Below are 24327 nucleotides of genomic sequence, written 5' to 3'. Positions count from 1 at the left end.
ATCCCTACTCTCATACATCTGTTATGTATATTAAAATATAAATCAACATTCATGTTTCCTGCCGAGGTCTGAGCGCCAAACTGAATTTGTATCAATAAAACTCTTCTAATTGATTCCCTTTTTCTCTGTGAGTTTTTCAGATTGAACCTTTGACATTTCAGATGCTTCCCCTTCACCCTGGGATGAAGTTTGTGCAGAAGGTAAAGAAAAGGGACTCACCACCGGTCTCAGGCGCTCTGTCTTTAACTCTCGATCCGCATAGAGCTCCTACTCATCGGCAGGCTGCAGAAAGATGAAGAGAAGCGATTAAGAATAATGTTTGCAGCTAAGAAATGAGCAGAACACTGCAAAAACAGAACTAGAAATAAGTAAAATGTTCTTAAAATTGGAGTATTTGTCCTTGATTTGAGCAGGTAAATAAGATGATTTGCCAATGGAGTAAGATTTCTGCATTTAAAATAGGAACAATTCATCTCAATCATCTTATTTCAAGTGTATTATATCTAATTATCTTATTTTAGGGGTCAAAATACTCATTCCATTGGCAGATAATCGTATTTACCTGCTCAAATCAAGAATAAATACACTAACTTTAAGAATATTTTACTTATTTTTAGATCTGTTTTTGCAGTGAAGCATTTAAACCGCCGTGACCGTTTCATAAGACAGAGGCAACAGATCGAGACGCTGCCGTCAGCGTATTCCACAGGAGTTCAATGGCGCAAAGATTGGAGTCAGGGGGGGGGGGGGGGGTGTAGGTCAGTGATCAGCTCTCATGTGTTTAGATGTCAGTTAATCAGAGGCACCATCATCCGCTCAGAGGGGTCACGGATAAACGCCACAAACATCCCAAACATCACAAACACGGCGGCTCCAGGGGAAACGTGACCGACTGTTTTCCAGCACGCCGTCTGACGATAACAGATGGAGGGAAGCAGCAGGAGACAGGAGCGCCGCGGCTGATAGAGTCTGCAGATAAACGCAGGATGCCCAGATTCTAACCTGCATCTATGTTCCTGAGACACGCTGCAGTAGGGCTGGACCATATAGAAAAAAAGCTTATCGATAAAAAAAAATGCGTATTGATCGATATCGATAATTATTGAAAATATTTAAAACCATATTTTATGTGCAGCTCTGCCTGGACATTTTATGATATTGCTAAATGATTTAATTTTAATAAAGAACAACAAACACAGAATTCCAATTAAATCTTTATTTAACCAACTTTTTTAACCATAACAGAATTTTTTTTTAAGAAAAATAACTCAAGAGACCTGAGTTATGTTATTGAATACTGAAAGAATAAACTAAAGTGACCAGTAAAATTACCAAAATAAATATACCAAATAAATAAATAAAATAGCCTATTTAGGTGGGAATAGTACACTAGTTACTTCTCAGGTTTCATAATTGAGAGGCTGAAACAGGGCTGAGGTCCGAGGTTGTGGCGTGGGAAGAAGCAGATTGCAGCTCATTTTGCACTGATTCTCTGCATTAGTTGCTCAATTTAGGGAAAAACCTGCGTCCCGGAACGTTATATCGCGGATCAAGAGTGGCGAGTAATTGTTTGAAGCCAGGTTTTTCAACTGCAGACGATCTAAATATATTGTTATTGAATTATCGTCCAGCCCTACGCTGCAGGTTCTGGGGCTTTTTTTCCACAAACAGTTTCAGATTATTTATGTTTTTAAAGCCAGCAATAATTCCCAGAATATTCAGTGCAGCAGATTCAAACATTTGAAGCTAAATGTTTGAATTATTAATTACTGGAAGAGCGTCTTTATAAATGTGATGTTAACTAACAACCGGGGTTTTCCTGACTGTCTGGAAGCCCAGATTCCCTGAGTTCATCCTTCAGGTGATATTTCTGTCTCTGCGCTTTGATTTGAACTTGTTTGGCTATTTGGCCGTTGACTGTTGACACCAGCTCCTTCCTTTATGCTGAGTTTCTCACTCCATGCTTGGTTCTGTTTTCTGTTTTTTGGAAGTTTTTTCCCTTGTTTTCTCCTCTGTGGCTATTCGTCACCTTCCCCCTGTTTCGCTGCTCAGGTTCCTCCCCGCGTTATATTCTCCTGATCCCCCCCGGTTCTCATGCAGCTCATCCATCTTTACAGAACGTTGAACCCTACGGTGTCTTTACCTCATCCCCAGATCGTTCCATTGTTTCATCATCTCTGCCATCATCCACCTCATTTCTTTGTTGTTCCTTTCTAGACTGTGATCCCTTCCTATTTTCTGAGTTTTTAGATTTCGGTGCAGCCGCCATGTGTCCAGTCTGCATTTGGGTCCTCAGCAAACTACACATTTCTTATCAACTTAAGGACAAAACCGTTTTCTAAAGTAAAGAGAGTGTCCCATCGTCTGGGAGGCGGGGTGCACCCTGGACAGGATGCTGGTACCTTCACAGGGCAACACACTCACACTGAAGGGCAATTTAGAAACACCAGTTAACCTAAAAGTCTTGTTTCTGAAGTGTGCGAGGAAACTGGAGAACATGCAAACACCAGCTGAATATGTGAGGCTGGGATTTAAAGGGCCCCCGTCACGTACTTTATGAATTTCCAGCAGTAGCTACTGTAGCTCTGGTTGCAGGTTTTTCCATTAAATTGTCACACCCTGTTGGGTCATTTTATTTCTCCATTATACACTTTGTTTTGCTTTATTTGTTACTACACAAAGTGCTTTTGTGTATATTTACCACATTTACTATAGGTACAATATTGGACATGCACGCAGGGAGTAAACAAGGAGAAGCAGCGGAGCCGAGCGAGTCAGCAAAGCCCAGCAGAGCTGCAAAAAAACGAGATAAATGAACCCTAACGCTGTGGACCAGGATGTCTCTTCACCGGGAGGCGTTGCAGGACGGTCTGCCGGCTCTTTAGCGGCGTCAGTCGTCGCCATCTTGCTTTCTGACAGCTCCGTGTTTCTGCTGGCAGATTGCACAACAATGCATATGTCTGCTGTGCAAAGTTCTTTTCAAGATCAAAAAGGACAAAGTAAACACCATCAGGGTGAACGCTGCATTACATTTGAAAATAGAAGCTAGGAATAAAAAAGCGTTTCAGCTAACACTGTCTGAGAAGTCGGGATTCCAAAATAAAGATTCAAAACACAAAAGGTTGGGATTCCAATATGGCGACGGCCAGGAAAGCTGCTGTTTTGTTCTTAGCAGCTCTTATAAACGTCCTTTAAAGCTGGACTTTCCACATCCAAGCATCACTTTTCATTTGTTCGGCTCAGAGTTGCAGCCGCTTCATGTGGCATTGATTTTAGACGCATTCTCACAACGGCGTCTTGTAAAGGGATTGCTGCAAAGCCATCAACAATGCAGACGACTGTCCACTGTGGCTCTACGCTCTTTCAGGAGGAGTGAATGCTGCTTGGAGAGACTTGATGCAACCTGCTGGGTTTCCTTAGAGAGGAAACTTTCTGACTAATCTGGAGGATCTGATGGAGTCTGACTTTGGAAAGAGCCTTGAGATGAAATGTTTAATGAATTGGCGCTATATAAATGAAATTTTATTGAACTGAATTGAAAAATAAACTTGTTTTATCACAGCTTACTGTTGTTGATGAGAGGAGCTGCCATGTTGGATCTGACAAAAGGCTGATTTATCCGACTCTAGCTGCCGTTACAGCTGAGTTTTCCGATCGGAAAGTGGGATTTGCAACAGAAGGCTTGGCATATATTGTTTTAATTGACGATGTATATGTGTTTTTTGTGTTTTTTATAGTATATAATAAGTGGTTAGGCCCCTTTAAACCCAGGACCTTTATGCACAAGTGCTACCAGCAGCACTATTGTGCAGCTCCAGAAAACAAATACAATTTTCAACACATTTATAGGTAAACAGTGTAAAAAATTTAAACCAGAAAGAAAAATTTAAACATTATACAGGTTTATTACTCATAGAGGCAGATATTTCCAGCCCTAATTTCTTGTAATGATGATGATTATGGTGTAGAGATGAACCAGAAAATTAGAATGCTGCGAGAAAGTTAATTACTGGAAACTCATGGTGTGACAACGTACTCAGCTAATTAACCCCGGACACCTGCGACGGTTTCCTGAGCCTCTAAACGGCGTCTTTGTCTGGGTCAGCAGGCGACACCGTCACAGATAACTTTAGCCACCGCACACAGACAAATCCTACACATGGGATGCAACTGTCGCATTCTTAGTGCCTAGTTGTTGCTGAACCGGAGACAACAGCAGAAGGCCTGAAATGAGAACAAGAGAACACGGGGAGTCTTAAGACCCCCTAAAAATGGCTATGCCCCCAAAAGTCAGATATAATTTCATGGCTGCTCTGTGCGCTCTCATGTCTATCAAACTGCCCCTGGATCTGCGCCACATGTTTGGTAGAAAAAAACAACATTCCCACGGACCTGCGGCTCCTTTATCGTGCAATTTGATTGGTCGGACTACAAACTGGCCGTTACTCGGGCCGCTGGCCAGGCACTAGCTGCAAGCCACTGGGAAGAGTGAACAAAACGGGCCGCTTAATTATACCGACCCGCACGACCATGACCTGACAATGAGTCAAAAGAAAAAGAAGCCGGAAAAAAACTGTTATTTGCGCACATGTGGCATCGCAGCAGTGCAATTACGAGAGGTTGAACGCAGGCATGGAGGGTCTGGCAGTCCAGGGCTGCGGTAAAAGGACGCAGCTCGTTTCAGAGCAGCTGTGGAGCCTGGAGCTGTGTGCGCACATGTGGAAGAGGTGGCATAATTCTGGCTGAAGCTAGCAGTAAAACCTGAATGCTGATCCAGAATGGACTGATTGTATGTTAATCGCTTTTAAAAATTATTAAAAATCTCATTACGGTTACAAAATGACGATAAAAACTCTTTATTGTTATATTCACTCAGCAAGAAATGAGGTTTACTCTAATCAGCATCAGCAGGGTCCTCTGAGGAACAGAAAGTATAGCGTCTGATATGCAGGTAGACCTAAAAGCTCCGGCTGTGATAGAAAAACAATAGAAACAATCTCTGAGAAAAACGTGACTGAGACTTTGTTGATGGAGAGGACGGATTGTCTATAGGCAATGTTCCTACTGTCACAGGTGACAAATGAGAATGATTTAGGTTGGTTTTAGTGTAAACATCTTACTTATAGCTCCTTTAATTGCACATAAATGCATCTCAATAAATAAGAACAGCATGAAAGTTAATTTAGTAATTCCATTCAAAAGATGAAACGCGTGTAATATTTAGATAAATTCCTAAAACTATCATGTTTTTCAAGAGTCAGTGTTACAGCTAGAGTCGGCAATTTTTCTGGGAGTTTCACCCAAGTCCCTTTTTGAACAACTGCGCACGCACAAGACTGTCCTACCTGCTCTTCAGGGGGATCACGTGAAAAAAATCTCCCAAATCCTCTCTGGTCTTATTTCTTTTTACAGAGATCTTACTCTTCTTCTCATAAATATGAACGTGGTTCTCTTCTTGTGACTCTCAGCCATGTTCAAAGTCTACGGTGAGAGCAGCGGAGCTACAATGAACGGCTAACACCAAAGCTAGCCGCTAACCTAGCGGCTAAGCTAACAGGGTACATAAACACTAGAAGAGCGCAGCCAGCAAGCGGAAACGATGAAGGAACGAGCACGAACAGTGGCGTTAATGATTGGCATGTGGCACAACCAATGGATAGGACGATTTTACCCAGTATAACAAAAAGTGTTTCTGAACAGGATCACCAACTTTAGCTTTAAACCTAATGATTATGGTTTGAAAATGAACAGGAAGTGGATCGGCTGATCCACTGGTGTTTTCAGAACCTGACCGTTGCTCCATCCAGGACTTTTACAGGTCTGGCGTCAGGAAAGGAGCAGCTAACATCTCTGCAGACGCCACCCATGCTGGACACAGACAGTTCAGATGTTAGCCTTCAGGGCGGCGCTACAGAGCGCTGCTTGCTGAAACCAGCCGCCACAGAGACAGGCTGTCCCTCTGATGGACACTGAACAGTCAACAGAAATCTTTATTTCCCACCAAAATTGTATATTTATATTTAAAATGTCTGTGCTTTGAGAGCAAAACGGAGCTGAGGTCATATTCCTTGTCTGTGTGCTAAAAACTTGGCCAGTAAAGCCGATTGTAACCATTAAAATCCCCAAAGATTCAGTGTCTCAGAAAATCACGTTATCACACAAGACAAATGAGAAAAGATTTGTAATACTCAGAGGTTTGGCCCACTGAAAAGTTTGCTCTGCTTTGCCGTGAACTGTGCGGCGTGGCACGGACGTGTTCAGCCTGCGGATGAGGATCAGAACTCGACCCGATAAAGAAATGTTCTGACCTTCGACCAGCATCCTTCGCATTCTGTAAAGAAAAGATGTTATTCAGAGTGGATGACTGGAGTGAAGCGCTTCAACTTTGTGCTTTAGATGGTCGGGGATTCGGCTCATCGTTATGTTGCAACCGGCCGGTTGTACGTGCACACCATGTTAAGTAAAAATGTAAAATAAAACAATCCCAGAAGCTTTCCACTTTTACACTTTGAAGTTTCTTTGATTCTTTTTGGCATAAATGTTTGAGCTCAGTTCAGCGAGAAGCATTTCTAAGGTCTCTCTGGAGACCTGCACACTTTAGCCTCCCTTTCAGAGGCACTGTTGAGGAATATCGATCGCTGGTCATGTGTTTTGGTTTAATAATTGGTGATAATATTAGGAGAAGTAAAAGAACGCGTCATTTACTCATGACGAAGTGCTTCGCTGCCCTCGGGCCCGTCTGTAAACGTGTTAAATTAGAGCTGAGACCTTTGTGAGTGACTCTAATCAACATCACGTCTCCTGCCTCGCCTCCTCATTCGTCTCTGCTTCAACGTAAAGGTCTCAGTTAAAGGTTGACGGCAACACATTCAGTCATTCCTCAGTTATACAGATGAAGCTGAACTCCTAGAAAACTTTGATGGCTGTGGACTTTTCCGTCTTTTATTACTCTAGTGTTCAACACAGAGCAGACCTGCATCTCATCACCTTCACTGCTTTGACCTCAGACTCCTCTTCCTCTTTATCTTCATTTAAAAAAACTCATCACAGTGTTTAGAAATGGTCGCATCCAATTAGACAACTTCCGTTAAAGTGCACTTAAGAACATGTTAACGTGAAGGGTTCTTAGATAGAATGGGAGCAATGAAGCCACTGGTTATGAATATTAATGCAATTTCCAGACAATCTGAGGACCATAACTATTTTGTAGGGTAAACGTTTGGGGACAGCAGAACACGGCGGCACTTGAGTTGCCTCTCCTCTGGACAGATGAGCCTGAAGCTGAGATTTCTAGGTTTAACACCAAGGTTCTCAAACCTGGTCCGTTTGGTTTTAGATGCATCTCTGCTTCACAGAATAAAATGATTGCACCACCTCCTCTGCGACCATCATGTGGCTTTTAATTGCCCGTTAGAAACAGGTGCGCTGCAGCAGGTAAACACCTAACAGTGTGTCCTGTGGTCCAGGATTGAAAAAACACTGCTTTAATGCAGTTCCAAAAAAAGGTAAAAAAAAAAAAAAAGACAGAGGCTGGTGCATCCTAAGGACAAAACCCCCAAACCTAAGATGAGCGGAGTGGTGTATGCAGTTCAGTCAGTGAGGAATGTTCAGATCTTTATATTGGAGAAACCAAACAGCCTCTCCACAGATGCATGGCTCAACACAGGAGAGCTACCTCCTCAGGACAAGACTCTGCTGTCCACCTACACCTTAAGGACAAAGGACAGTCTGTGAGGACCAAAATGTTCACATTTTGGACAAAGAAGACAGATGGTTTGAAAGGGAAGGAAGCCATCTACGTTAAGAGAGAGAAAACAACTTTAAACAGAGGAGAAGGCCTTAGGTTCCAACTCTCAAAAACTTACAATACAGCTATAGGATTAATTCCGGCCAATCATCACCTTAACTCTCACCATCATTCAGGTGATCAAAACATCGTTCCTTTAAACCAGGCCAATAACAACCCTAACAACTCCTCGTTACAGAGGAGTGGACCAGCTTTGGTCCAATCTGCTGGTTTAATGGCTTTAAGACAGCCCATTACTAAGGGGTGGACCTGTTTCTGTTGAATCTGCATGTTATCTAAGCCATTATAAGGCCTTTGTTTGGCAGTAGTATAAAGCTTGTTACTCCACATTACTCCAGACTTTTTGAATTGAGAAAGCTTCCAGGAGAGGAAGCGAAACGTCTTCACTACGGAAAACAAGTCCAGTTGCTTTGTTTTTTACCTTTTTTTTGGAATGACCATGACCTGGATCACTGAGAATCTTCACCAGCTTATTGCTTTAATGCAGGTTTTACAGAAAACCAGACACAAACACCTCATTCCAACTATGAAGCACGGTGGTGGAGGGTTGATGGTCTGGAAATCTCAATCAAATCTCAATCAAACGCAGAAGTTAGTGAGCCCTCATCCAGGGACTGCCACAGACCGCCGTTACAACTTACACACAGACTTTGCAGAACCTTTAGTCCCGATGCCGATCCTGACCCAATGAGGATTCAAACCCAGGTCCCTTGGATCAACGATGGAGGCTTAGCCACCACACCACAGAGGTGCTGCACCTTGTAAAGAAGCATGATCAAGTGCTCCTGCACAACGATGAGAAGAACAGATAAATGCATTCAAAAAGCTGACTTCTTTCCAGATGTTACTGCTGGTTCTACAGGTGGATCGATTCTCTGCAGCGCCTGCAGGCTCGGTCCGTCTTTCTGCAGACAGAATTTAAAATTAACCGGATGCTGAGATAACGTAACATGCATTAGGTGCCGTGCAGAGAGCAGGACTTTATGAACTCCCACAGGATGAGGAGATTACATCAATGACAGCAAGACTGATGATGAATGCAAATATGAGCCAGCAGGGCAGAGGAGATTTTCTCAGGAGGAGTTTATCACTTTTCAACGGGAAGCCTGACATTAGAGAAAGGGACCGAGTTCAATACGGTAAAACCCACAGCAGGCACATCTAAAGCTCACTGTTCTGGTGACTGAAGTAGAAACTCATTAATGTGAAAATTTGGACCATATCAATTTCATTTATATATATATATATATATATATATATATATATATATATATATATATATATATATAGTCATCATAAACTCTTAAAAAAGAATGGAGCATAAATTCATTTCTAGTACACGTTAGATTATTGTGACGGTAAAGTATCTATGGTGGCGTCTGTAAAAAAACAAGACAACTACAAGAGACCAAAGGATCAGCTGCAGCCCAGCCAAAAACTAAAGTTGCTGCTTTTAAAACAAAACTAAATAAATAAATCACTAAATGCACTTGGGCTGAAATGCATGTCTGAATTGCTTGTCAAGCATGGACCATGTAGAGCCTTCATGTTTCCAGAGAGCTGCTTACTCCAAACCAGGCAACATTTAGTTCTTCTGCTCCTCAACTCAGGAACAATCCCTGAAAACCTGAGCAGGTGTGTAGAAACCGTTGCCTCCTTTCAGGAATGAAACCCTTTTTATTTCCATCTTTTGATAAAATATCCTGAATAATGAACAGTAGGCTGGATCACTGAGTGAATGAAGAAGGCCATCACTGCTCCTAGAGAGCATGATACTGATTTATAGTAGTTTTTGCAACATTTTTTGTTATTAATTTTAACGTGTTTGACATAAATACTACTTTAAGTAAAGCTTAAAGATTTCTGATATATTAATGTCTTATCTTTGATCGACATAGAACATAGAAAACACAGAAACATAGAAAGTACTCCTGGGTCAATGTGAGCTTCTGTGCTTTCTGTGTCTCTGCTCTGTCTTCTCTAACATAGAAAGTACTCCTGGGTCAATGTGAGCTTCTGAGCTTTCTGTGTCTCTGCTCTGTCTTCTCTAACATAGAAAGTACTCCTGGGTCAATGTGAGCTTCTGAGCTTTCTGTGTCTCTGCTCTGTCTTCTCTACCATAGAAAGTACTCCTTGGTCAATGTGAGCTTCTGAGCTTTCTGTGTCTCTGCTCTGTCTTCTCTAAGCCCCAGTGGGTGGAGGCAGATGAGCGTTCACACTGAGCCTGGTTCTGGTTCTGCTGGAGGTTCTCCTCCCTGTTAAAGGGGAGTTTTCCTCTCCACTGTCGCTTTATGCATGGTCAGTATGAGGGATTGCTGCAAAGCCATCAACAATGCAGACGACTGTCCACTGTGGCTGTGTTAATGCTTTCACTCATAACATTTTGGCAGACACCCACAACTGATGCTGCTATAGGCTTAGGCTGCTGGAGGACATCAGGGTCTATTTCTCTCACTCCGCTTAGTTCTCCTACTGCTCTCCAATTTGCATTGTTTGCTGTTATTTCATCTTTTAACTTTTTGTTCGCTGTCATTTTTCTCTTCATAGAAGGTGCACCTGGTCTGGCGTTCTGGTAGCTGTGACAGGAAACTTTTTGACCAATCTGTCTGGAGGATTTGATTGAATTCCACTTTGTAAAGAGCCTTGAGATGACGTGCTGTGAATTGTAGCAATGTAAATAAAATCTAATTGACAGCATTGTATATGAATGTTGCTCTTTGGATAAACTTGCCTTCCGTTGAATTTTGATTTGATGTTGTGGCACTCCATATAGAGTTTTTATTATTGACAGATAAAGACGTGGAGGTTTTTCTGGCAAGAAAAGAAGCATAAATATCTACCATAGAACAGCTGAGGCTTTAATATGAATTTAGCTGGTCAGCAAAGGCAGCTGGCACTTTGTTCTCAGTCTCCAGGCTAAGTCTAACTCCTCTGGACCAGTCAACGTGTCCTCCAACCCTGATAGATTGCTTATCAGCCTTTCTGCTGCCACAACTGAAGCAATTAACAAATAGGAGCAAAAATGCCCATTAAGTAAATTTCCCTGCAGAAGAAAGTAATGTTGCTCTCTGATCCAATCAGCAGCAGTTTTGGGTGGTAAATGTCTGCAAATGTTTTTGGCTAAAGACTTTATTTGTGTATGACAAATGTGTATTATATATGCATATAAAAGCTTGAAAAAAGCCAAAAACAGAAATAATAGCAAATAGAATAAGGATTCTCATATGAAAATTTTCCTGCTGCCTCCTGCCACATGTGAATGAATAAAGATCGGCTAGCTGAGGAAAACTGCAGATGGAGATAAACTTGCATCATATCAACTAGAAAGATTCACCCAATAAATTGCAAACACTTCACATTCTGTGGGTTTAAAGCGACGGGTTGGAATAATAAAACTGTGAAAGCTATAAAGTCTCAGTTTGCAAACACAGGAGAGCTCTTAGTGAATTTATTCAATGAGCTCTGAGCCACAGGGTGAAGTGAGAACAGCGTTTTTATTTCTGCAGAGAGAAACTTTGACGCTTTTCGTCTATCCTGTGTTGCTCTGGTGGTTCGCTCCACGCTGTGACCCGGGTTCAACCCACAGGTGAAAAACGGCGAGAGGAGCGACTTAAGTTGACAGGCAGGCTTGAGAGTGAGTTCACAGAGAGAGCAGAGCAGTTTGTGCAGCAGCAGAAACATTTAACCCTTATGTGGTGTTCGGGTCTGTGGGACCCGTTTTCATTTTTTACTGAAAGAAAAATGATACGATCAATTCATTTTTCAAACTCAAATTCACTGGCCTTGGCTCATTTTGTGTGAAGAACATATATCAGAAAACGATTTTAATGAGTACACGTCGTACACCCCCCCTACACATTTCTATTACATATAAGATGTCCGGGTCCACTGGACCCGGGGCTAATTGAGATGTGGAAGCTGACGTTCTGTGTACACAACACTCTTTCCTCCTCCTGTCTGGGCACATTTGACCCTCTGTTTTGTGGTAGTCTTTAGTTTCTCACACTCTTTCTGCTACAAATGTAGTAGATAGAGTATAAATATAGCTTTGATAGGGTGGTTTCTTATAACAACCAATCAAGGTGGTCAAAATATACTATGCACAGAGGGCACTGGAACTGATTTTGGAAGAGAGAGAAGTTTTTGATGATAATGTAGAGGGATAAGATTCAAAAGAAGAGGTTTCAGAATTTGAGGATAGCATTTCTGAAAATTCAGAGTCTGACAGTGACTCTGAAGCATGACGAGATTGAGCATCAGCCAGTTCCAAAATGAAGACAAGTAACCAGACCAGGCCGTCAGCAGCCAGCCACAGGGCCAAGAACAAGAAAGAACAAGACAGTCAGCATGGAATAAGTGAGGAAATATGGAAGTCAAATTTTGAAATTGAATGGTCTCGCCCAAGAAAAGAGTCACCCCGCAGGCTACCAATGTGATAAGGATGCAACCAGGACCAACACAAATGGCAGTAACTCACACACAGGACATGAAGTCTTCTTTTCAGCTTTTCATCCCAGATTCCATCCAGAAAATTATTCTTGACTGCACCAATTTAGAAGGAAGACGTGTTTTTGGAGAGAGGTGGAAGGAAATGGGCCAAATCCATTTACATGGCTACTTCGGGGTTCTTATCCTTCCTGGAGTTTTCGGGTCAAAAATCCAGTCAAGTCTTCCAAGTTTGCACACACGGGTTACACAACCCTGATATCCTATGTGCCAAATGAGGATGATTCAGGGGGAGAATGCTTGTGCCCTATCCACCCAACCTATAGAACCAAAATCTGCAGAGCCTGAAGTAAGTGTGATGCTGTTCCAGTACATGTTTGGCAACAAGAAGAATCAGTGCAAAGTGTGAAAGATGGAGAGAAAAAACAACATAGATGCATCAAGTGCAAAAAGTATGTCTGCAAAACACAGTAAAACTCTACCCCTCATGTGTTGTAGAGGCCATTGGCTAAAGGTCATGGGGCTGATGCGTTGTCTTGACTGATAGGTATACTATGTGTTCATATAGCTTGAGTTGTGCACCTGAATGGGTTAAATTTCTGAGTTCAAAGAGCTAAAAGTCAGTAGTTTTGGAAAAATCTTGCTTCATGTGTAAATTTGTTTCCACTCCTATCATGACTTTTATTATAATTATTTTGCTTTATTATGTTTTAAATGAAGTGCGGCTCCACATCAGGAACATTTATCCACCTGAGGAACGCGTCAGAGGATCACTCAGCCGACACCCCGCCTGTCATCACGCTGCAAATACAGGATCACAGCTACGGAGGAGGAACCGATGGGGATTTAAACGCATTCACAGTGAAAACACTCGCCGCCATCATGGTGAATCAGACCGGAGGCTATGGAGTCCAAATGGAGCGAGATGGTACAGAACCGGAAAAGAATCAGAATCCTTTGAGAAGAACACATTAATGAGGGCTTCATTGATGTTGATACACTGACAGACTTGTTATCAGGGCATCAACCCTCCAGACCACTCAGGTTCTGAAGTCCTCACTAAGACTAAGAACGTAGAGAACATGGACCCGGTTCTGAAGTCCTCACTAAGACTACGAACGTAGAGAACATGGACCCGGTTCTGAAGTCCTCACTAAGACTAAGAACATAGAGAACATGGACCCGGTTCTGAAGTCCTTCCACTAAGACTAAGAACGTAGAGAACATGGACCCGGTTCTAAAGTCCTCACTAAGAATAAGAAGGTAGAGAACATGGACCCGGTTCTGAAGTCCTCACTAAGACTAAGAACGTAGAGAACATGGACCCGGTTCTGAAGTCCTTCCACTAAGACTAAGAACGTAGAGAACATGGACCCGGTTCTGAAGTCCTCACTAAGACTAAGAACGTAGAGAACATGGACCCGGTTCTGAAGTCCTCACTAAGACTAAGAACGTAGAGAACATGGACCCGGTTCTGAAGTCCTCACTAAGACTACGAACGTAGAGAACATGGACCCGGTTCTGAAGTCCTCACTAAGACTAAGAACATAGAGAACATGGACCCGGTTCTGAAGTCCTTCCACTAAGACTAAGAACGTAGAGAACATGGACCCGGTTCTGAAGTCCTCACTAAGACTAAGAACGTAGAGAACATGGACCCGGTTCTGAAGTCCTTCCACTAAGACTAAGAACGTAGAGAACATGGACCCGGTTCTGAAGTCCTCACTAAGACTAAGAACGTAGAGAACATGGACCCGGTTCTGAAGTCCTCACTAAGACTAAGAACGTAGAGAACATGGACCCGGTTCTGAAGTCCTCACTAAGACTAAGAACATAGAGAACATGGACCCGGTTCTGAAGTCCTCACTAAGACTAAGAACGTAGAGAACATGGACCCGGTTCTGAAGTCCTTCCACTAAGACTAAGAACGTAGAGAACATGGACCCGGTTCTGAAGTCCTCACTAAGACTAAGAACGTAGAGAACATGGACCCGGTTCTGAAGTCCTTCCACTAAGACTAAGAACGTAGAGAACATGGACCCGGTTCTGAAGTCCTTCCACTAAGACTAAGAACGTAGAGAACATGGACTCGGTTCTGAAGTCCTCACTAAGACTAAGAACGTAGAGAACATGGACCCGGTTCTGAAGTCCTCACTAAGACTAAGAACATAGAGAACATGGACCCGGTTCTGAAGTCCTCACTAAGACTAAGAACGTAGAGAACATGGACCCGGTTCTGAAGTCCTTCCACTAAGACTAAGAACGTAGAGAACATGGACCCGGTTCTGAAGTCCTCACTAAGACTAAGAACGTAGAGAACATGGACCCGGTTCTGAAGTCCTTCCACTAAGACTAAGAACGTAGAGAACATGGACCCGGTTCTGAAGTCCTCCCACTAAGACTAAGAACGTAGAGAACATGGACTCGGTTCTGAAGTCCTCACTAAGACTAAGAACGTAGAGAACATGGACCCGGTTCTGAAGTCCTCACTAAGACTAAGAACGTAGAGAACATGGACCCGGTTCTGAAGTCCTCACTAAGACTAAGAACATAGAGAACATGGACCCGGTTCTGAAGTCCTCACTAAGACTAAGAACGTAGAGAACATGGACCTGGTTCTGAAGTCCTCACTAAGACTAAGAACATAGAGAACATGGACCCGGTTCTGAAGTCCTTCCACAGAGACTAAGAACATAGAGAACATGGACCCGGTTCTGAAGTCCTTATACTGAGACTAAGAACGTAGAGAACATGGACCCGGTTCTGAAGTCCTTCCACTAAGACTAAGAACGTAGAGAACATGGACCCGGTTCTGAAGTCCTCACTAAGACTAAGAACGTAGAGAACATGGACCTGGTTCTGAAGTCCTCACTAAGACTAAGAACATAGAGAACATGGACCCGGTTCTGAAGTCCTTCCACTAAGACTAAGAACGTAGAGAACATGGACCCGGTTCTGAAGTCCTCACTAAGACTAAGAACGTAGAGAACATGGACCCGGTTCTGAAGTCCTTCCACTAAGACTAAGAACGTAGAGAACATGGACCCGGTTCTGAAGTCCTTCCACTAAGACTAAGAACGTAGAGAACATGGACTCGGTTCTGAAGTCCTCACTAAGACTAAGAACGTAGAGAACATGGACCCGGTTCTGAAGTCCTCACTAAGACTAAGAACGTAGAGAACATGGACCCGGTTCTGAAGTCCTCACTAAGACTAAGAACATAGAGAACATGGACCCGGTTCTGAAGTCCTCACTAAGACTAAGAACGTAGAGAACATGGACCCGGTTCTGAAGTCCTTCCACTAAGACTAAGAACGTAGAGAACATGGACCCGGTTCTGAAGTCCTCACTAAGACTAAGAACGTAGAGAACATGGACCCGGTTCTGAAGTCCTTCCACTAAGACTAAGAACGTAGAGAACATGGACCCGGTTCTGAAGTCCTTCCACTAAGACTAAGAACGTAGAGAACATGGACTCGGTTCTGAAGTCCTCACTAAGACTAAGAACGTAGAGAACATGGACCCGGTTCTGAAGTCCTCACTAAGACTAAGAACGTAGAGAACATGGACCCGGTTCTGAAGTCCTCACTAAGACTAAGAACATAGAGAACATGGACCCGGTTCTGAAGTCCTCACTAAGACTAAGAACGTAGAGAACATGGACCTGGTTCTGAAGTCCTCACTAAGACTAAGAACATAGAGAACATGGACCCGGTTCTGAAGTCCTTCCACAGAGACTAAGAACATAGAGAACATGGACCCGGTTCTGAAGTCCTTATACTGAGACTAAGAACGTAGAGAACATGGACCCGGTTCTGAAGTCCTTCCACTAAGACTAAGAACGTAGAGAACATGGACCCGGTTCTGAAGTCCTCACTAAGACTAAGAACGTAGAGAACATGGACCTGGTTCTGAAGTCCTCACTAAGACTAAGAACATAGAGAACATGGACCCGGTTCTGAAGTCCTTCCACAGAGACTAAGAACATAGAGAACATGGACCCGGTTCTGAAGTCCTTATACTGAGACTAAGAACGTAGAGAACATGGACCCGGTTCTGAAGTCCTTCCACTAAGACTAAGAACGTAGAGAACATGGACCCGGTTCTGAAGTCCTTCCACTAAGACTAAGAACGTAGAGAACATGGACTCGGTTCTGAAGTCCTCACTAAGACTAAGAACGTAGAGAACATGGACCTGGTTCTGAAGTCCTCACTAAGACTAAGAACATAGAGAACATGGACCCGGTTCTGAAGTCCTTCCACAGAGACTAAGAACATAGAGAACATGGACCCGGTTCTGAAGTCCTTATACTGAGACTAAGAACGTAGAGAACATGGACCCGGTTCTGAAGTCCTTCCACTAAGACTAAGAACGTAGAGAACATGGACCCGGTTCTGAAGTCCTTCCACTAAGACTAAGAACGTAGAGAACATGGACTCGGTTCTGAAGTCCTCACTAAGACTAAGAACGTAGAGAACATGGACCTGGTTCTGAAGTCCTCACTAAGACTAAGAACGTAGAGAACATGGACCCGGTTCTGAAGTCCTCACTAAGACTAAGAACGTAGAGAACATGGACCCGGTTCTGAAGTACTTCCACTAAGACTAAGAACGTAGAGAACATGGACCCGGTTCTGAAGTCCTCACTAAGACTAAGAACGTAGAGAACATGGACCCGGTTCTGAAGTCCTCACTAAGACTAAGAACGTAGAGAACATGGACCCGGTTCTGAAGTCCTTCCACTAAGACTAAGAACGTAGAGAACATGGACTCGGTTCTGAAGTCCTCACTAAGACTAAGAACGTAGAGAACATGGACCCGGTTCTGAAGTCCTCACTAAGACTAAGAACGTAGAGAACATGGACCCGGTTCTGAAGTCCTCACTAAGACTAAGAACATAGAGAACATGGACCCGGTTCTGAAGTCCTCACTAAGACTAAGAACGTAGAGAACATGGACCTGGTTCTGAAGTCCTCACTAAGACTAAGAACATAGAGAACATGGACCCGGTTCTGAAGTCCTTCCACAGAGACTAAGAACATAGAGAACATGGACCCGGTTCTGAAGTCCTTATACTGAGACTAAGAACGTAGAGAACATGGACCCGGTTCTGAAGTCCTTCCACTAAGACTAAGAACGTAGAGAACATGGACCCGGTTCTGAAGTCCTCACTAAGACTAAGAACGTAGAGAACATGGACCTGGTTCTGAAGTCCTCACTAAGACTAAGAACATAGAGAACATGGACCCGGTTCTGAAGTCCTTCCACAGAGACTAAGAACATAGAGAACATGGACCCGGTTCTGAAGTCCTTATACTGAGACTAAGAACGTAGAGAACATGGACCCGGTTCTGAAGTCCTTCCACTAAGACTAAGAACGTAGAGAACATGGACCCGGTTCTGAAGTCCTTCCACTAAGACTAAGAACGTAGAGAACATGGACTCGGTTCTGAAGTCCTCACTAAGACTAAGAACGTAGAGAACATGGACCTGGTTCTGAAGTCCTCACTAAGACTAAGAACGTAGAGAACATGGACCCGGTTCTGAAGTCCTCACTAAGACTAAGAACGTAGAGAACATGGACCCGGTTCTGAAGTCCTTCCACTAAGACTAAGAACGTAGAGAACATGGACCCGGTTCTGAAGTCCTCACTAAGACTAAGAACGTAGAGAACATGGACCCGGTTCTGAAGTCCTCACTAAGACTAAGAACGTAGAGAACATGGACCCGGTTCTGAAGTCCTCACTAAGACTAAGAACGTAGAGAACATGGACCCGGTTCTGAAGTCCTTCCACTAAGACTAAGAACGTAGAGAACATGGACCCAGTTCTGAAGTCCTCACTAAGACTAAGAACATAGAGAACATGGACCCGGTTCTGAAGTCCTCACTAAGACTAAGAACGTAGAGAACATGGACCCGGTTCTGAAGTCCTCACTAAGACTAAGAACGTAGAGAACATGGACCCGGTTCTGAAGTCCTTCCACTAAGACTAAGAACGTAGAGAACATGGACCCAGTTCTGAAGTCCTCACTAAGACTAAGAACGTAGAGAACATGGACCCGGTTCTGAAGTCCTCACTAAGACTAAGAACGTAGAGAACATGGACCCGGTTCTGAAGTCCTTCCACTAAGACTAAGAACGTAGAGAACATGGACCCGGTTCTGAAGTCCTTCCACAGAGACTAAGAACATAGAGAACATGGACCCGGTTCTGAAGTCCTTATACTGAGACTAAGAACGTAGAGAACATGGACCCGGTTCTGAAGTCCTTCCACTAAGACTAAGAACGTAGAGAACATGGACCCGGTTCTGAAGTCCTTCCACTAAGACTAAGAACGTAGAGAACATGGACTCGGTTCTGAAGTCCTCACTAAGACTAAGAACGTAGAGAACATGGACCTGGTTCTGAAGTCCTCACTAAGACTAAGAACGTAGAGAACATGGACCCGGTTCTGAAGTCCTCACTAAGACTAAGAACGTAGAGAACATGGACCCGGTTCTGAAGTCCTTCCACTAAGACTAAGAACGTAGAGAACATGGACCCGGTTCTGAAGTCCTCACTAAGACTAAGAACGTAGAGAACATGGACCCGGTTCTGAAGTCCTCACTAAGACTAAGAACGTAGAGAACATGGACCCGGTTCTGAAGTCCTCAATAAGACTAAGAACGTAGAGAACATGGACCCGGTTCTGAAGTCCTTCCACTAAGACTAAGAACGTAGAGAACATGGACCCAGTTCTGAAGTCCTCACTAAGACTAAGAACATAGAGAACATGGACCCGGTTCTGAAGTCCTCACTAAGACTAAGAACGTAGAGAACATGGACCCGGTTCTGAAGTCCTCACTAAGACTAAGAACGTAGAGAACATGGACCCGGTTCTGAAGTCCTTCCACTAAGACTAAGAACGTAGAGAACATGGACCCAGTTCTGAAGTCCTCACTAAGACTAAGAACGTAGAGAACATGGACCCGGTTCTGAAGTCCTCACTAAGACTAAGAACGTAGAGAACATGGACCCGGTTCTGAAGTCCTTCCACTAAGACTAAGAACGTAGAGAACATGGACCCGGTTCTGAAGTCCTCACTAAGACTAACGTAGAGAACATGGACCCGGTTCTGAAGTCCTCACTAAGACTAAGAACGTAGAGAACATGGACCCGGTTCTGAAGTCCTTCCACTAAGACTAAGAAAGTAGAGAACATGGACCCGGTTCTGAAGTCCTTCCATGGCTCCCTGGATCTCAGAGAATAGACTTTAAAATCCTTCTGTTAGTCTATAAATCCCTGAATTAGCACCTAAATCCATCACAGACTTGTTATCAGGGCATCAACCCTCCAGACCACTCAGGTCTTCTGGCTCCAGCCTGCTCTGCAGAACCAGAACCAGAACCAGAACCAGACATGGAGAAGCAGCATTTAGTTCCTATGCTCCACTGATCTGGAACAAACTCCCAGAAAACTGTAAAAGTGCTGAAAGCCTGAGTTCCTTTAAATCAAGATTAAAAACACATTTGTTTAGGATTTTAACTGTTCTAGTTAAACTGTTTTACTGAAACATCATTAGTTCAACTTTGTTTTTAATGTTTGCTTTTAGTTTCTATTTTCCCATGTTTTATTTTGTTTCTACATTTTATTCTGTTTTAATTTCCTATGTTTTACTTTGCATTGTGTCTGTACTGAAATGTACAAATAAATTTGCCTTGCCCCAAATAACTTGTTCAAGTTGCGTTTGTGGTTTTCTGATCATCTGTCCAGACCCGGTTCTGCACGTCTCCTCCTCACACTCCTTCATGTCGTTAAAGTTTCGGACAGTTTTGGGTACGAGTACGAACCGGCTACTGCGCCACCTTTTCATTTAAATACGCCTTAACTCATATCCTCCATGGGAACATTTCATAACTGCTTCAATTTCAGGTAATTTTCTATAATCTGTCCAGCAGTCAGTAAAATCCTGGGATTGTTTATCTCCAGTAAACATTACCAGACAGCACCAGGTTGCTTAATATCATTTCAATTTTGTCTCCGTCTAGAAATGGCTTATAAAACAATTATTTCAAGACAAAACCTATAACAATATTAATGATGATGAAATCGTGGCAAGATTTATTTGTAGTAGATCAAAAGAATTTTTACTTCTTTATATAATATTTTCTTTTCAAGCAAACTTTCTTCATTTATCGTTCATTTTAATAAATCCCAATCAATGATTTGGGTTTTTACTTATTATTAAAGGTATACTTTGCAACCAGGGTTGATTTTCCAGCGAGGCTCCCCCCAGAGGGCGAAAGTAAAAGTGCACTGTCATAAAGATGCTCAGCTGTTCTGGTTTCTCCGTCAAGCCAGGCGCGGTTGTTTTGAGCTTAGCAGACAGGCGAACGCAACGAAAAGTGGAAAAAACGGCAGTACAAACAATGACTAACACAGTGAAAGTATGAACATCAGGGTTACCGCAGCGCTAACTTGGCGAGGCGGCCGCCTCGGTAGCGTCTCGCCAACATTAAAAAAAAAAACCAGAAAAAAAAAAAATAATAATAATAAAACTCGATATGCTTGCATGTTTATTTGACGTTAACACGCGGTTCTTTTTTTTTTTTTTTTTTTTTTTTTTCCCAGTGTCCTGTCTAGCACTATGGCAATAGGAATTGATATCTCAATGCCAGATGGAGCTCGACAGATTTTGCTTTTACAAGTGGAGCAAACAGCTTTCGCCATAGTGCTCCACTTGATTTATGCTTGTAAATAGCTTTATTATGATTCCTGCAAGGAGAATTTCAAATTATATGGACATGACAATGGGAGAGTAAAGGAAGAACAAAAAGTGAAAGAAAAGAGAAAAAAAAAAAGAGTAGAGGTGAAAGAAAGAGGAGATAAAAGAAAGAGAATGATAAAACGTCCTCTGTCTGCTCCATCACCTGGAAAGAGACACAAAAAGAACAGCACAACCAACAGACATAAAGCAACAGATACACTCTAATAACACCTAGATGCCATTGCTAAATCATATATATTATTATGTAAGCTGACATGTGTAATGTGATATTTGAAAAAAGAAAGTGACACAACATAAATAAATAAATAAATAAATAAATTATAAGATTACTGTATATAAGTGAACATTTAATACCTGGGACCCAGCACCAGTGGGAGATGTTAAAGTGCACTAGTTTAGGTGAAGATTATCCAGAAATAGCTTGATAGTGATTGTGGAGAACCAAAGACCCACCTTCCCCGAGCACAGAGGCAGGCGTCAGGGGACCCGTAACCCCGGACTCCCAAAGGGGTCCCTAAAGCAGGTCGCCCAGGAGGGGCCGACACAGGATATCTGCAACCCCCCCCCCCCCCAAGGAAGGAGCAGAGACGACCCCGAGGAAATCCCCCAGCCACCGCAATGCCGACGCCCTCAAGAGCCGCGGGGACGAGCCCGTGGGCTCCGCCGGCAGCTAGCCCCGCTGAAGTGGTCCAGGCCATGGGCCCTGAGGGCCAGAGGCCCCAGGGGCGCCCCGCCCCCGCGACGAGGGCCCCGGCCGCCCCCCGGGGGGCCAGGCCCCGCGAAGAGGCCGCCGGGAGTGGGCCGGCGCACGCCCAGGAACCCGCCCCAAACCCGAAGCCAACCAATGCGCCAGGGGGCCAAGGCGCCCGCCAACGAAGTGGAGGAGGGCAGGACGTGGGGGGATGGGCTCCGCACCTATCGGAGATTTGAGATGTTCTTGGGAGAGGGAGCGGACCACCCCCATACCTGGGGGAAAAAAAAAAAACAAAAACAAAAAAAAAAAAAAAAAACTCATTCACCCCATCCCTCCCTTGTGCCCCACTCGCCACAAGGGAGTGTACACACTCCCTTGTGGAGTGTGTACACAAGACGCTGTACACACATTCCCACATAACACTCACATCCGCTGTACACACATTCCCACATAACACTCACATCCAACACTGACCAAAGGGGGGGGGGGTCACCCCAAATCGACTATACGACTGCTTGTGCCCGACCCCCGGCCCCGGCCCCCGACCAGACGCCCCCCGGACCGGGCCCCCCCAAGAGGGCGGGCCAACACGACCCGCACGCGGTTCTTTGTTGTTGCTTTCGCGCGTGCATATAGTGAATGGCAGGGCAAAAATACATGGAGTTCTCGCCGTAAAGCGAGACTTCTGTGTGTGCGGGCCGAGGGCTCCTGCAATTGCAAGTACGGCATTTCCCCCACAGACCACCAGGGCGGCCGAGAAAACCTTTGTTCAACCTGAAATGACTCATTTAATCATCCAAAACGGTATGGAACACATTAATTAACTGAAAAATGTTGCATAGTATGCCTTTAACTCACTTTCAGCCCAGTTCTTCTACCTGAACCACGATAAAATGATGTCCATTTAAATGTTTGTCGCATCACAATTTTATCACCAAGATTTATGTCTTCATAGATCAAAGTTTATGTTGTCCTTTTAATTTGGTTTGCAAAGCTGTTTCCTTATTAGTTAAAGGATGTTTGTCCAGCTGGGATGGATGGATGGACGGACGGATGGATGGATGGATGGATGGATGGATGGATGGATGGATGGATGGATGGATGAATGGATGGACGGATTGATGGATGGATGGATGGATGGATGGATAGATGAATGAATGAATGAATGAATGAATGGATGGATGGATGGATGGATGGATAGATGAATGAATGAATGAATGAATGAATGGATGGATGGATAGATGAATGAATGAATGAATGAATGAATGAATGGATGGATGGATGGATGGAGGTATGCACTAAATGACCTAAGCTGCTTTCTGTAGCTGTGGTGCTGCAGGCTAACTCCACACAGAAACTCAGCTGAGGCTAAATATTCTAATATGTGATGATCCCTGTAAAGCCTCTCTATTGTGGACTCTGTCTTTTCATAATAATAATAACAATAACAATAATAATAATAATAATAATAATAATAATAATAATAATAATAATAATAATAATAGTTTAACTTTATTGATTCACTAATTTCACGTCCTTCCTGCTCCTCCTCAGTCAGGACGTTTTCTCTCGTTGGTGAGAAACGTTCTGGAGGTGAACGTCACGCCACCATGAACCCATCAGGGCCTCTTTTGATTGCATTCTGGATGTTGGCCACTCTTTCTTTTCACGTCTGCATCCAAACACTCGTCTTTCTGTCGCCTCCTTCCTGCTCCCTCTGTCCTTGTGTTCATGCATTCACGGGAGATGTCTCTCCTCTCTGATCATATCACGCTCCAGTTGCTCAACCCCCACACTGTTGGTTTATTGGACCGTTATTTTCCCGGACCTCGTCCCTCATCTTCCTCCTCTTCCTCCCTGCACCACGTTCTGCTCCCCCGGCGTGTTTCCTCTAAGTCGATCCAAACCCGGTTACCTCACCCCGCCTCCTACTGACCAATCAGATCTCCCCGCTCCTGACAGATTTTCCACTTTCATCGGTAAATATATTGTTCCATAAAAGCAAATCTTAATATCCGACAAAGATAATCTGAGTAAATAAGCAGTTTTTAAATGATTATTTCCTTTCATAAGGGAGGAACGCTATTTAAAGCAGTCTGGCCTTGTGTGAAATAACTTTCTGTAGCTTTGTTTACATGCACAAGATTCACAATCGGATTGAAATGTAAAAAAAAAAAACTAAAAATAATTGGATTGTACCGTTTATATGGGCACACAATTATTTAATCTGATCATAATGTGTATTTATGTTCACCTGGCTTTATTCAGAATAGAACCATTCTGACATGCTCAGTTATCACATATCACAAAACCACAGAAGAAGAACTTCCGTCTTTGCTAAACAACAAAAAGTAGTAAAACAAAACAGCTTTATACGAGTTTGTTAGTCCACCGAGTTTGTTAGACTTTCATGTTGTTCTAATTATGGTAGAAACGTTTCTGAATAAATTATATTTTAGAGCTCTTTTAACGTTTCTAACAGAAAGGTTTATCGGGAACATCGACAGTTTTGCATTCCGTCGTATTTCTGCCACTCAGCAACGCAGAAATACTTCACGATTTCAGACTTTGACTGGTCCGCTCCAAAGCCTTCATTCGTTCCTGTTTTATTC

At 43.4% G+C, this 24327-nt stretch overlaps 1 protein-coding gene across 1 annotated transcript in view; it reads right to left on the bottom strand.

The window, feature by feature from the left end:
* The window catches only part of slc8a2b (solute carrier family 8 member 2b), a 208993-nt gene that overhangs the window by 85882 nt on the left and 98784 nt on the right, over positions 1 to 24327 (bottom strand). The window contains exon 3 of the mRNA XM_036131588.1: positions 220 to 282. The gene's annotated coding sequence lies outside the window, so the exon portion shown is untranslated. The remainder of the gene's footprint in view (positions 1 to 219; positions 283 to 24327) is intronic.

Source organism: Fundulus heteroclitus, unplaced genomic scaffold (assembly GCF_011125445.2).
Source record: "Fundulus heteroclitus isolate FHET01 unplaced genomic scaffold, MU-UCD_Fhet_4.1 scaffold_44, whole genome shotgun sequence".
NCBI lineage: Eukaryota > Metazoa > Chordata > Actinopteri > Cyprinodontiformes > Fundulidae > Fundulus > Fundulus heteroclitus.
Note: the sequence above shows the minus strand (reverse complement) of the source record. Positions and strands in the feature narration are given on the sequence as shown.